Source organism: Dermacentor albipictus, chromosome 4 (genome assembly GCF_038994185.2).
Source record: "Dermacentor albipictus isolate Rhodes 1998 colony chromosome 4, USDA_Dalb.pri_finalv2, whole genome shotgun sequence".
In the NCBI taxonomy this organism is placed as follows: domain Eukaryota; kingdom Metazoa; phylum Arthropoda; class Arachnida; order Ixodida; family Ixodidae; genus Dermacentor; species Dermacentor albipictus.
In genome coordinates this window covers 42,359,209-42,370,220 of record NC_091824.1, presented here as the reverse complement: position 1 = coordinate 42,370,220, position 11,012 = coordinate 42,359,209, and positions in this window count along the sequence as shown.

Genomic DNA, 11,012 nt, shown 5'->3' with positions numbered 1-11,012 from the left:
TGCAGGCGTCATAGATTGCCAGAAATGTTTCATGAAAACAGCCAGGAAAGGCTTGGAAAAAGATCGGGAAACTTTAAATTGGCCACATAGGTACGCTGTCTTGTTACATGTCAAAGTTTCCAGAGAGTCTCTGTGTTAAATATATTTTTAAAACCTTTCACTTCATAAAAATTGAGGGAAATTGGTTCTATTTATTGAAAAAAAAAAGTCAAGCAGACTGACAAGGCATTTCTTACTCAATATGTTTTATTTTTTGCGTTAACTAAACGTCCTGAACCTCGATAGCCTAGAAAAAATTTTCATCTTTCAAAGCACCTTAAATAATTTACTGTGATAGAATTCATTCGAACTATACTATCAGTTCTGTTTCCTAGGAGGTGCATATCTGTCGTGCCATGACACAAAGTGCTCGTGTGGTATTTCGGGTGCTTATGTGGTATACCTAACTTGGAAACCTGTTAGCATGCCCAAGAGGCCTCATTACCTGCAAGAAATTAAGGTACCATATCAATACAATCAACCCATCTGCCATCTGTTGAAGTTATGGCCAATGACCCATTCATTTAAAAGTATGAGAAATACATTTCAATGTGTACTAAGCAAAATAAATTACAATCTTAGGCATGATACTGGGAATATTCCAGTCACGTCTTCTGAAAACATCCCTCTGCACGGGCATACTTAACTACCAGCCAAAAAAACTGTACAGACAGCCCAACTGGGTAACGTTTCCGCAATAAATATAGGGATCATTTGGGATAAGCACATTAATGCATCATATATGAACTTGTCATAAAAGGGAACATACTGTTGCTGACACGAGCAGCAGTTGTGACTGTTTGATTGTTCACCATACCATGCAATAGAATATTGCATAAAGGTACTGATTTGTATTCACAAGCAGCCATTAGTCATAGTTAAACCGCATTAAGTATTGACTTAGATGGTTTGAGTAAATATATTCAGCTGCTTAATGAACATACAAAGAATACACATCTGTTATTTTTGCCTCATAATGCTGCATGTACTTATTTGCAGCATACACCTGCAGCACCTTTGGGACTAATGACACAAAGGTCAAGGCCAGCCTGGCGACCATGCTTGCCAAGGAGTAGTGTAAATATTTAATCTGTTTCCATAATAGCATAAGACAAGAATTTAAGGAATTCATGTACTATATCGAGCAATAAAAACGGTTAATGCATTGCCGGTGCATTTGTTTTATTTTTTGCACTGCATGATTCAGCACTATATAAATTCTTTCTGTTTATGCAACATATATGAAAGTACAGCTGGTTCAGGAGCTTTATTAATCTACTAACGGTAATGCATAAGTGCAGATGAAAAGGAACAGGCGCACATGCATAATATCTGCATTCCATGCATTTCCATGCATTTCATATCTATAAAATGAAATGAAGTACATTCAAAACGTTTTGCTACCGCATGTAATGAAAAATGTAAACTAACTTGTAGGTAGCCGCTATGGAGTTATGGCCTTATACACTCTTTGTAGACTTGTCTATAAAATGTCTGTGTCTATAGAGTGTCTATAAATTAATGAAAATGCATGTTTGTTGGCAAGTGTATGCAGAATATCATAGAAAAAAGTGTATTGGATTATAAAGTTCTGTTTTTGTAGACTGAAGTCTATAGAATGTCTATTGTATATATACATTTGTCTGTAGACATTCCATAGACTTCAGTCTACAAAAGTAGAACTGTAAGCCTATACACTTGCCCATAGACATTATGCAGACAACTGTCTACAAACATGAATTTTAATTAATCCATAGACACTCTAGACTCAGACGTTTTATAGACTAGTCCATCAAAAGTGTATGGCCATAAGTCTATAGACGGTCTATAGACAGTCTATAGACTGAGACTTTTTATAGACTAGTCTATAAAAAGTGTATGGCCATAAGTCTACAGACAGTCTATAGACAGTGTATAGACAGTCTATAGACTCAGACTCTTTATAGACTAGTCTATAAAAAGTGTGCGGCCATAAGTCTATAGACTGTCTATAGACTAGTCTAAAAAATGTCTATAGACAGTCTATAAACTCAGACTTTTTATAGACCAGTCTATAAACAGTGTATGGCCATAAATCTATAGACTGTCTATAGACCAGTCTAAAGAAATGTCTATAGACAGTCTATAGACTTCATAGACAAATGTCTATGGACTGTCTATGGACTTTCTATAAAAAGTTTTGTACGGGTATACACCCCGGACCGGCCCACCTTTCTCAGCACTCTCCGCGTGATAGTTTACGCTACGTAAAAACTCTGACGCACTAACTTCATTATCACCCAAGTTAAGAACGTTTTAACATTTATACGCCGCAGTATAATTACCGCCGTTCTTTTAACATACTCTGCATGGCATAGCCACAGGAACGAACGACTGTATAACACGTAGCTGCTGACGGCGTCAAAATACGTATTTCTCTTGCTTACACACGTGCACTAGCCACTCAGAGCCCGACAATCGTCAGCTCGTAGGCTCGCTTCGAACGGCCAGCGTAGACATGCCTTTGCTGCGATACGATAGCCTTCGGACGTGGCCATCGTCATCGTGCTGCTGCTGCTGTTGCTGCTGCTGTCGTTAAAGAGATGTACGCTCGCGCTCCACACGCACTGTACTCAATTCACATAAATACGTTGGTTCATCTGGCAATGTTTTGCGGTCCCCAAAACTATGCTGGATTAATCATGTTCTGGCAAAATGCTTCACATCGATTCCCACAGCCTGTGGGATCTGCGCACAATTTTTTTAAGCAAGTCAGTTTTCATCAAACCCATTCGCCTGCTGTAGCAAGGGAGGTTTTGCAGGGAACAAGAACAGAAGACACCGTATAGAAGAGCCAAAACTACATATATATATATATATATATATATATATATATATATATATGCCGTCTGACCATATTGCGAATCCTGTAACTTTTTCACTGTTGCTATTCGGGGATCTGCATCTACTGTGGCATTTCCCACTGAACGAAAAAAGTGAAAACAGCTCGATTTATACAAATAACGAAAAAAAACATGCACCACCATACAAGCACAGCATCCTTTGTCCTGTTTCTTTGTGTCTTAGTTTCAGTCACGCTATTTTAGCCTATAAATAGAAGTTGAACCAACTTCGCCTCGCCATCATGCAAAAGAACATCTCCCGCACTCCGTGTTGCCAGCACAGCGGAGTGCAGAGAAGTCAACGCTACAGCTCGTATCAGCCACGCACCTAGGAGTAGGAACCTGACGGGCCTCCATTGTCCAGCCCTTTTGCCCTACTGAGGTTCCAGTTGAATTCAAGATCTATTGTATTGACCCTTCTGCCTGCTTATGATAGATCTTGGTTTGATAACAATGGGTGGAGAATGCGTGCGCGGCACTGGGATCACCTCCGCCTGTATTCAGAGAGAGTGATTGCGCTAGAATTGTTCTTAACAGAAAATGTCAATCAGTCCTGATGCTGGACGTGTCATTGGCGAATGCGGCTGGGAAATGGCACTGCGATCAAATAGCTTTTGTGAATTCAGCCCATTGACCTTTTTATTCAAGTCGTAACGATATCACAATCTATGTTTCTTTATCGCTAGCATTAACTAGGTCTGTCAGATGCAGTTAACTGCGATTACTTTTGTGACGTCTTTAGTAGTTGGATGAGGCAGCAAAATGGAAACAAAAATCAGCCTTTGATTTGCTTTGGTATTTTGCTCCGATACGAAGCCCAGGATGTGTATGGAATGAAGTGTTTTGTTAGGCGATCTAGCCAATCATCAACATTATTAAATTATCTATTACCATCCGCCGTGGTTGCTCAGTGGCTATGGTGTTGGGCTGCTGAACACGAGGTCGCGGGATCGAATCCCGGCCACGGCGGTCGCATTTCAATGAGGAGAAATGCGAAAACACCCGTGTACTTAGATTTAGGTGCACGTTAAAGAACCCCATGTGGTCAAAATTTCCGGAGTCCTCCACTAGGGCGTGCCTCATAATCAGAAAGTGGTTTTGGCACGTAAAACCCCATAATTTTTAAATTATCTATTAGTCGCGGAACTAACATCGTTTTCGAGCTGTATCTTAAGCTGCCACATTTCTCATGAAACATATTCAGCTTAGGTGGTGCAATTGCGTTCCAGAGGCAGTGGTTTTCGTTGAATAGAGTAAGCGAAACCCACCCTACTACTCTCATCTAGGGAGAAGTTGGAAGAATACTTTGCCTTCCTTCCAGAACGCTAACGTTAGCGTTATAAATGAAGGTACCTTCATTTATTGAGGGTCGACTATTCTACAATTTCTTAATTATGCCCACATTGAAAGAAACTAGGGCTGGATTCACAGTCCTTTTTCTTTTCTTAAGCGCTTTTTGCCAGTGGCCAGTTTTTATCGCTTATATTACGTCCAACATCGCGATAGGATAGTATATGCTATTAGGAACAAGTTTTGCGTAAGAAATATTTTGTGCGTGCGTGCGTGCGTGTGGGCGGGCGGGCGGACGTGTGTGTTTGGCCCTAACCTGCATTCACGCAACTATACACTCAATTTATTTTTCCGCAATCAGGCTGCAGGCGATTACCTGCCTCTGTCGGCGTAACTCGCTTAATAATCTTTAATAGCTCAGCAGGAAAGTCATTACCAGCACGGTTAGGGCGTGCTGTCCGAAGTTGTGGGCAGTATTAGAAGAAAAAAAAAATTGCCGCCCGTCTTCCAGCTCCTGTTTCTCTTACATCTGACCGCGAATCGGTTGCTCTTTCATCCTAGGCCCTTGCGCCAGAGATAGATATCGCGTCTGAGCGCCATGCATTTCTAGATAAAGAATCGAGGCAATCAATCAACTACGCCGAGCCTGGGTTCCTTTGCCTCAGGCGCTCGATGTGGCTGCAGGTAAAACGACCAACTGCGGGAGCGAAGCGCCGGCCTCGTTTTTCTTTTTGACACACTGAGTTTCGCACAAAGATCAAAGTCACTCTGGCGCCTGCAATCGTTCTTCCACGTGCTCAACCACAGGTCATGGCTCTTCTTCTTTTATTTTTCTATTCTTGACTGTGGAGTTGGGATGGCCTCGATGTTATATAACTTCGGTGCGGGCATAGTGGGCTCAGTTTGCTTTCTGTGGTGGTCGGAGTGTTACGTCGAAGCAATAGTTGTTTCATACTGTTGCCACATGCGAACTTTCGAGCATGCTTGAGTCGGAGAGGATCGGGCACTCTATCCGCACTACCGCAATTTCCTACAAAGAACATTGTGCTTTTTTTCTGCAGAAATTGTGCAGGCACCGTTGTGCAGGTTGCAGTATGAGCGTACAATGTGCAGACTTTCTACCACTCTCCGTCATTCTTTCTGCAGAAATTCTGCAGAACCTAAAGTAAAAGATGAGCGAGAATGAAGAGAAATCGCTTAGTCTCGGCTCCTGAGAGGTATAAATACATATTTTTGACGTGGTTCAGACTGAGGATTTGAATTCTTTTGTGCGGAACCTTTAGTCAGTTTTTTTCGTTTCTTACTTCGGTTGCTTAGCTGCTCCGGTCGCCCGAGTGGACGATGTGATAGCCCGCTTCATCGAACTTCGCAGTGATTTTGTTTAAGTAGCGGTAATTGGCTTGTGGTGAAAGCGCGTCTTTTGTGCAGGCATAAAAAGAACTTCTGCCACATTTATGCATGACGGCAGCAGCGCGCCTGTCACGGATGACTTAAAAGCCTGCTCGAAAGTTCGCTGGAGCGCGTCATTTTAATCTGAGAAAGCTCTAACACCACTCTCCATGAAAGAAAGCTACAACTTGTTCACCAATATTTCTGACCATGGAGAGTGCGTTCCTGTAAAAAAGCTCCAAAACTTTACTTGAATAACAAGAAATCAGTATAGTAGTTATCTAATTAGTTATTGGTCGCCTGATGCACGTACAGCCATGGTAATTCTTTATAAAGCGTATTAAAACTCTGGTGCGGCCTCTGTGTAAACTTTATCGCATTTGAATACGAATTTTGGAATATCAGACTCGCCGTACAAAGAATTAGAGTTTGAGAGCTCTGAGGCGTTTGGTAGGATTCGCATTCATTCTACTCTTTTCAATGACGATTAGTGCTTGAATAACACTAAATAAGCACACTGCAGATAAACTTCCCAATTGATATAGGCTACCCGTGTACCCGAGGTACAACACTCGGAAGTTGTTTATACGATGACGAAAATATCAACTAAAGAAAGAAGTGTGACTAGTTAGTGCACTTTTGCTGTCAAGTCAATGTACGGTTGGGCGTTTTAACCAGATAACCATATTTCTCGCGATATTCAAAGCATTACCTTCTTAGAAACCTCTAGCGCAGTAACACGACTGGAAATAAAATCTCCTTCAGTGAGGCTAATGTAGAAACCAGTAGCGCAGTTCTTCATTGTGATTCTAGTTTTCCTTTATTTTGTTCAAATAACCTAAACTTTCATACAACGCTCGTTGATGATTCGTAGTCACCGTCCACGTATGTGGCTTTGTATACCGAACACACAATGAAGACAAGAAGTTATGTTCCTTTTTTTTTCGTTATTCTGCACCGATTCCTTGAAGACGTGCAAGTGCACAGATACTGGCACAATAGGTACTAATGCATGTAGCTAATAGAAGATGACCACGTGCTTCAGTATATAGCACGCGTTCGTAAAGCCACACAAATAATGACATACCCGCTGCTAATATATATAAAGTGGGCCGTAAACTTTCTTTTTGAAAAAAAAAACTATGATGGCACGCTTTCAAAGTGTCGCTGTAAAACACAATTACGCGGGTGCGTTGCTTTTACCCGAATTTAGAGGGGGCCGAGGCTGCCGCGGATATGCCAGTAAAAACAACGTTTTTTTTTCGTTTCTTTAAACATGTGAATGACCTAACGGGTAAAAAAGAAAGTTTTCGAGAAGAGCGTCAGTAAAAATTACTTTGTTTTGTTTCTTTTAACTCGTGGATGGCGTAAAGGGTAAAAAAAATACAACTATAGGGGTAAGCATGGCCTCGCTCAGCTGGCCTCGACAAGCCACCCATTTTTTAAACCTACACCTCTTTTTACCGGCGCCCCTCGTCACATGGACTCTTGGGAGATAGGCGCTCCACCTGCCTGCCAGGCTCCTCGAGGAAGTGTTCGGCTGGTGGTGGACTGCAAACTCGATAGCATTTATAAGGGAGCACGTTTTCACCTAATCAAGGTAACCGGAGCTCCATACTTTAAGTCGCCGTAAAATCCGCTCCAGTTCTGCAAATTCGCTCGTTTCCAGGCCTCCAGGTCAGGCGGGTGAGGAGGGCTTGTCCATCCGGTACACGCTGAAAACGCTCGATTCAGTATACCGCTCAGTATGGATGCTTGGGAACATCTACTGCGCAGCGACGATGATTGGTGATGGTGATTTCTCATCATCACCCTTTGGAACGGGGCAGTGAGAAATAGCCACCTAGCGTGCTTAATGCATTCAGGTATATTGTAAGCCTTTCTTTTTTCTACCATATTTGTGTACGTCTCCATAACCTTTTTTTTCATAAAAACTTCACTGTATACCTCATATCGCTACCTATGCCTGCAACGAATCCGGCCATATCGAAAAAATTCTTGCTTTTCTTTGTGCCAATACTTTAGGCGTCTCTTGCTCCTCTTGACAACTTACCGGTTGATGCTTCCGTCCACTTTAAATCCAAGTGCTTCTGGAAGGTGTACGTTACTTCCGGGTATCACTGGATGAATCTCTTCGCATTCCATTAAGATGAGTTGAGTTGTCTCCCGATTTCCGCTGCAGCATACGCATACATCATCTTGTTGCGAATATTTGTTCCAGTATATTTTCGTCCTTAGGCATCTAGCTCGAACCTCAAATAGCAAGTCACTGCCCTTTGTGTTATCGTACAGATTTTCCCGTCGAATTCCTTCCTGTTCTTGTAAATCTCCATGCTTTTTTTTGTTTCCATTCTTTGCATCCAATCCGCTGTCTCTGTTTCTCTCACTTTCTTTCTGATGACTCCTGGTTGTCAATTTACACTTTCCATTACTCCGTACTTGGTTGCCAACTTTCTTGACCTCTTCCTCCACACTGTGTCCAGGCTTTTAAAGGTACAAATGCTTGTGCACTTTAGCCTCCTATTTAGATTGATTCATGTTCCTGAGTCTTTCCTCAAAACTAATTTTGCTCTGCGCTTCTTTGACTTCAAAAGAGCCCCAACCCATGTCACCCGGCGCTTCCTCATTTGTGGTTTTGCCATGGGCTCCCAAACGCAACCGCCATACCGATATTTGATTAACTTCGAACCCCCAACGAGATACCCCATGTGAAGCACAGATTAGCATTTGCGTACGTTAGCGCTTACTGTTTTCTAGATTCCACGCACCACCTCAGAAAGTTTGTGGCCCGAAAGTGAACTATGTATGATTATTGCTGCATTCTGCTTCCCCTTTATTTTCAGATTATCTCGGAGGGTACTTGAGTAAGTATTTCCATTGTTTATTAATACACCGAGGTATTTTATTATTTCACTATTGGCATGACTTGCTGTTGAATTGAGACCACGTAATTATTCGTCTCTTCACAAAAGGTCAGAATTCCCGATTTCTCTGTGCTAACCTTAATGTATGGATTTGTCGTTGCGTTGCCACGGAATATTCGCAAGAGCCTGTAAATCTTTTGCATTGTCCGCTAGGAGCACTATATCGTTTACATACATCAGTTCCGCCACCATTTCTCCATTACGCACGTAGGGTAAGTGAAACCATAATGCCCTGTTTTCCAGTCGTCTTTCTATGCATTTAATATAAAACGCGAACAAAAATGGAGACAGAGGACATCCTTACTTTAGTCCTTCGTAAAGTTCCGCCACTTCATTACATTTGCGGCCTTCTTATACAATTTCTACTTGGTTGTCTCTATGCGATATCATGTACCAAGATTTGAAGATATGCAAATGACACGTGGCTAGACAAGACCAAATTAATGTTGTTTGCTGTCACTTGGAGATACATAGATTATTTTTGAATTGGCTTTATGCACAATATTAGTCGGAATTGGTAAATAATTTCTCCAATATTAGGTCAGACGAAGAGTGTCCAGAAGAAAATTGTAGAGCAATATGAAAAATTCCGATACAGCTTTCTGTTGCTCATTAAGTGCCACATTAAAGTGTTTTTCCGAGCGTGAAAGAATCCAGGGTGTAAACGCAAAGAGCCTCGAATGACCAGTCGCGCGGCAATCTTGCGCGTATTCGCGAGCTGTTTCATGCTCAGAAAAACACTTTAATGTAGCACCTGCTGAACAACAGAAAGCTGTATCGAGAGTTTTATTTTTTTGCCCTACAATTTTCTCATTGACACCATTAATCTAAATGTATTATTTGACAAGTTTATAAAATAATTAAGACTAATTGTGTAATTAGCCATAACGCAAAAGTAAAGAAGTGTCCCCGCGAATGCAAACAGCATTACTTCGGTTCTGTCCAGTTACGCGGCGTTTGCAAATTTTTAAATTTTGGTGCACGATAGTTCGGATGCCCTGTACACTGCAATGCTTGCAAGAAGGTGAAAGGACCGGTTCATATCGCTTGGCGGCGGAGCGAGAATGCACTTGATAACAAGCGACGGTGAGAGTAATTGCTCGTGGTTCACAGCCCGTCACAGGTCGGATGCCTGTTGTTACGCCACTAACTCCCCATGTCGTGAAGCGGCGAGAGAGGAAGTTCCACAGACAAGCTGGTAGGAAACCTTCAATCCGGGCACTCAAGATGCCAAAAACAATCACTACACGGAGGCATAGGAATAAAAAGTTGTCAGATGACTAGTAACAGTAAGTAAGCTTAGTTGGATTGACCGGAACTGATCTACGATGCGAAAATCCGAGACGCTTTTTGTGGCTGAACGGCGTCATCGAAAACTGCTCGTAAGGACCGCGAATGAGTGCAGACAAAAGAAAACAAAGTAGAAAAGTACTTGTAGGTTTTTTATGCGTCAGAATGACTATCTGATTAGGCGCCAGGTTACAGTGGTGGCTTGGGACTCCGTTTTTACCACCTAGGGTTACACTTAAGAGCACCCAGTGCACGATGGAACGAGTGTCATTGCATGGCGGCACGATCGCAATATGGCCGCCGTGGTCGGGACCGCCCCCGCGACCTCCCGCTCAGCAGCAGAACGCCATGGCACACGGTGTAAGGAAGCTACAGGCGAAACCTACAGTGATTTGGCATCGAACGCTGCGTTCAAGAGGCAAGATATCGACTGAGCTGTCGCAAGTGTGTTTTGCTAAAGAAAAACTGACTCTCACGCCGCCTCTATCTTGAGTCACTGTTCGTGCAGACTGCATCACAGACGTGAAGTGGAAGTGTCGGCAGTATCTCATCTGTGACACTTACCGCCTACGTCAGGCGCTCATGCCTAGTTTAGGCGAACCGCAGTAGCATTTTATTGAACAAGCAGACATTTCGCTTTTTTTCGTTAAAAATTATTTTAATGCGTTCAACGTTTAGTACGTTTTACACAAGTTTTGTCCCGACAAGAGAAGCTGTTGTTAGCGGCACGTGGTTTTTCAGACTTCTCAATCCACAGTCGTAATTGAGTAAAATATTGCCGCATAATATTTGTAGACAATTTCTCTTTTTTGGTGCCACGCAAGGCAGGTTGCTGATATGCGTTAGGAAACAGGCTCCGAAGATTCGAACGAATAGCTTTTAGACTATTGGTCCAAACAGCCTTTTGTACGTTTCTTTTGGTAAAGTCGACGTCCCTGTCTTCCCTACTAATAATATATATTTATGTCTCCTTTGGTTCCTTCAATAAAGTATGTATTCCTGTAAAAAAATAAAATGTTGCAGTTTCGCCAGAAAGCAAATTATTAGGCAGTTATACGAAGTAAGCATAGTAGTTTTGTCAACCGCATAAAGTTGTAAACATTGGCTTACTAACTAAATTAACAATGATATAATATGTAAGCGCGACTGAACGATGTCATTGAAAGAAACAGGCACATACAGCTGTATCTGCGTGAAA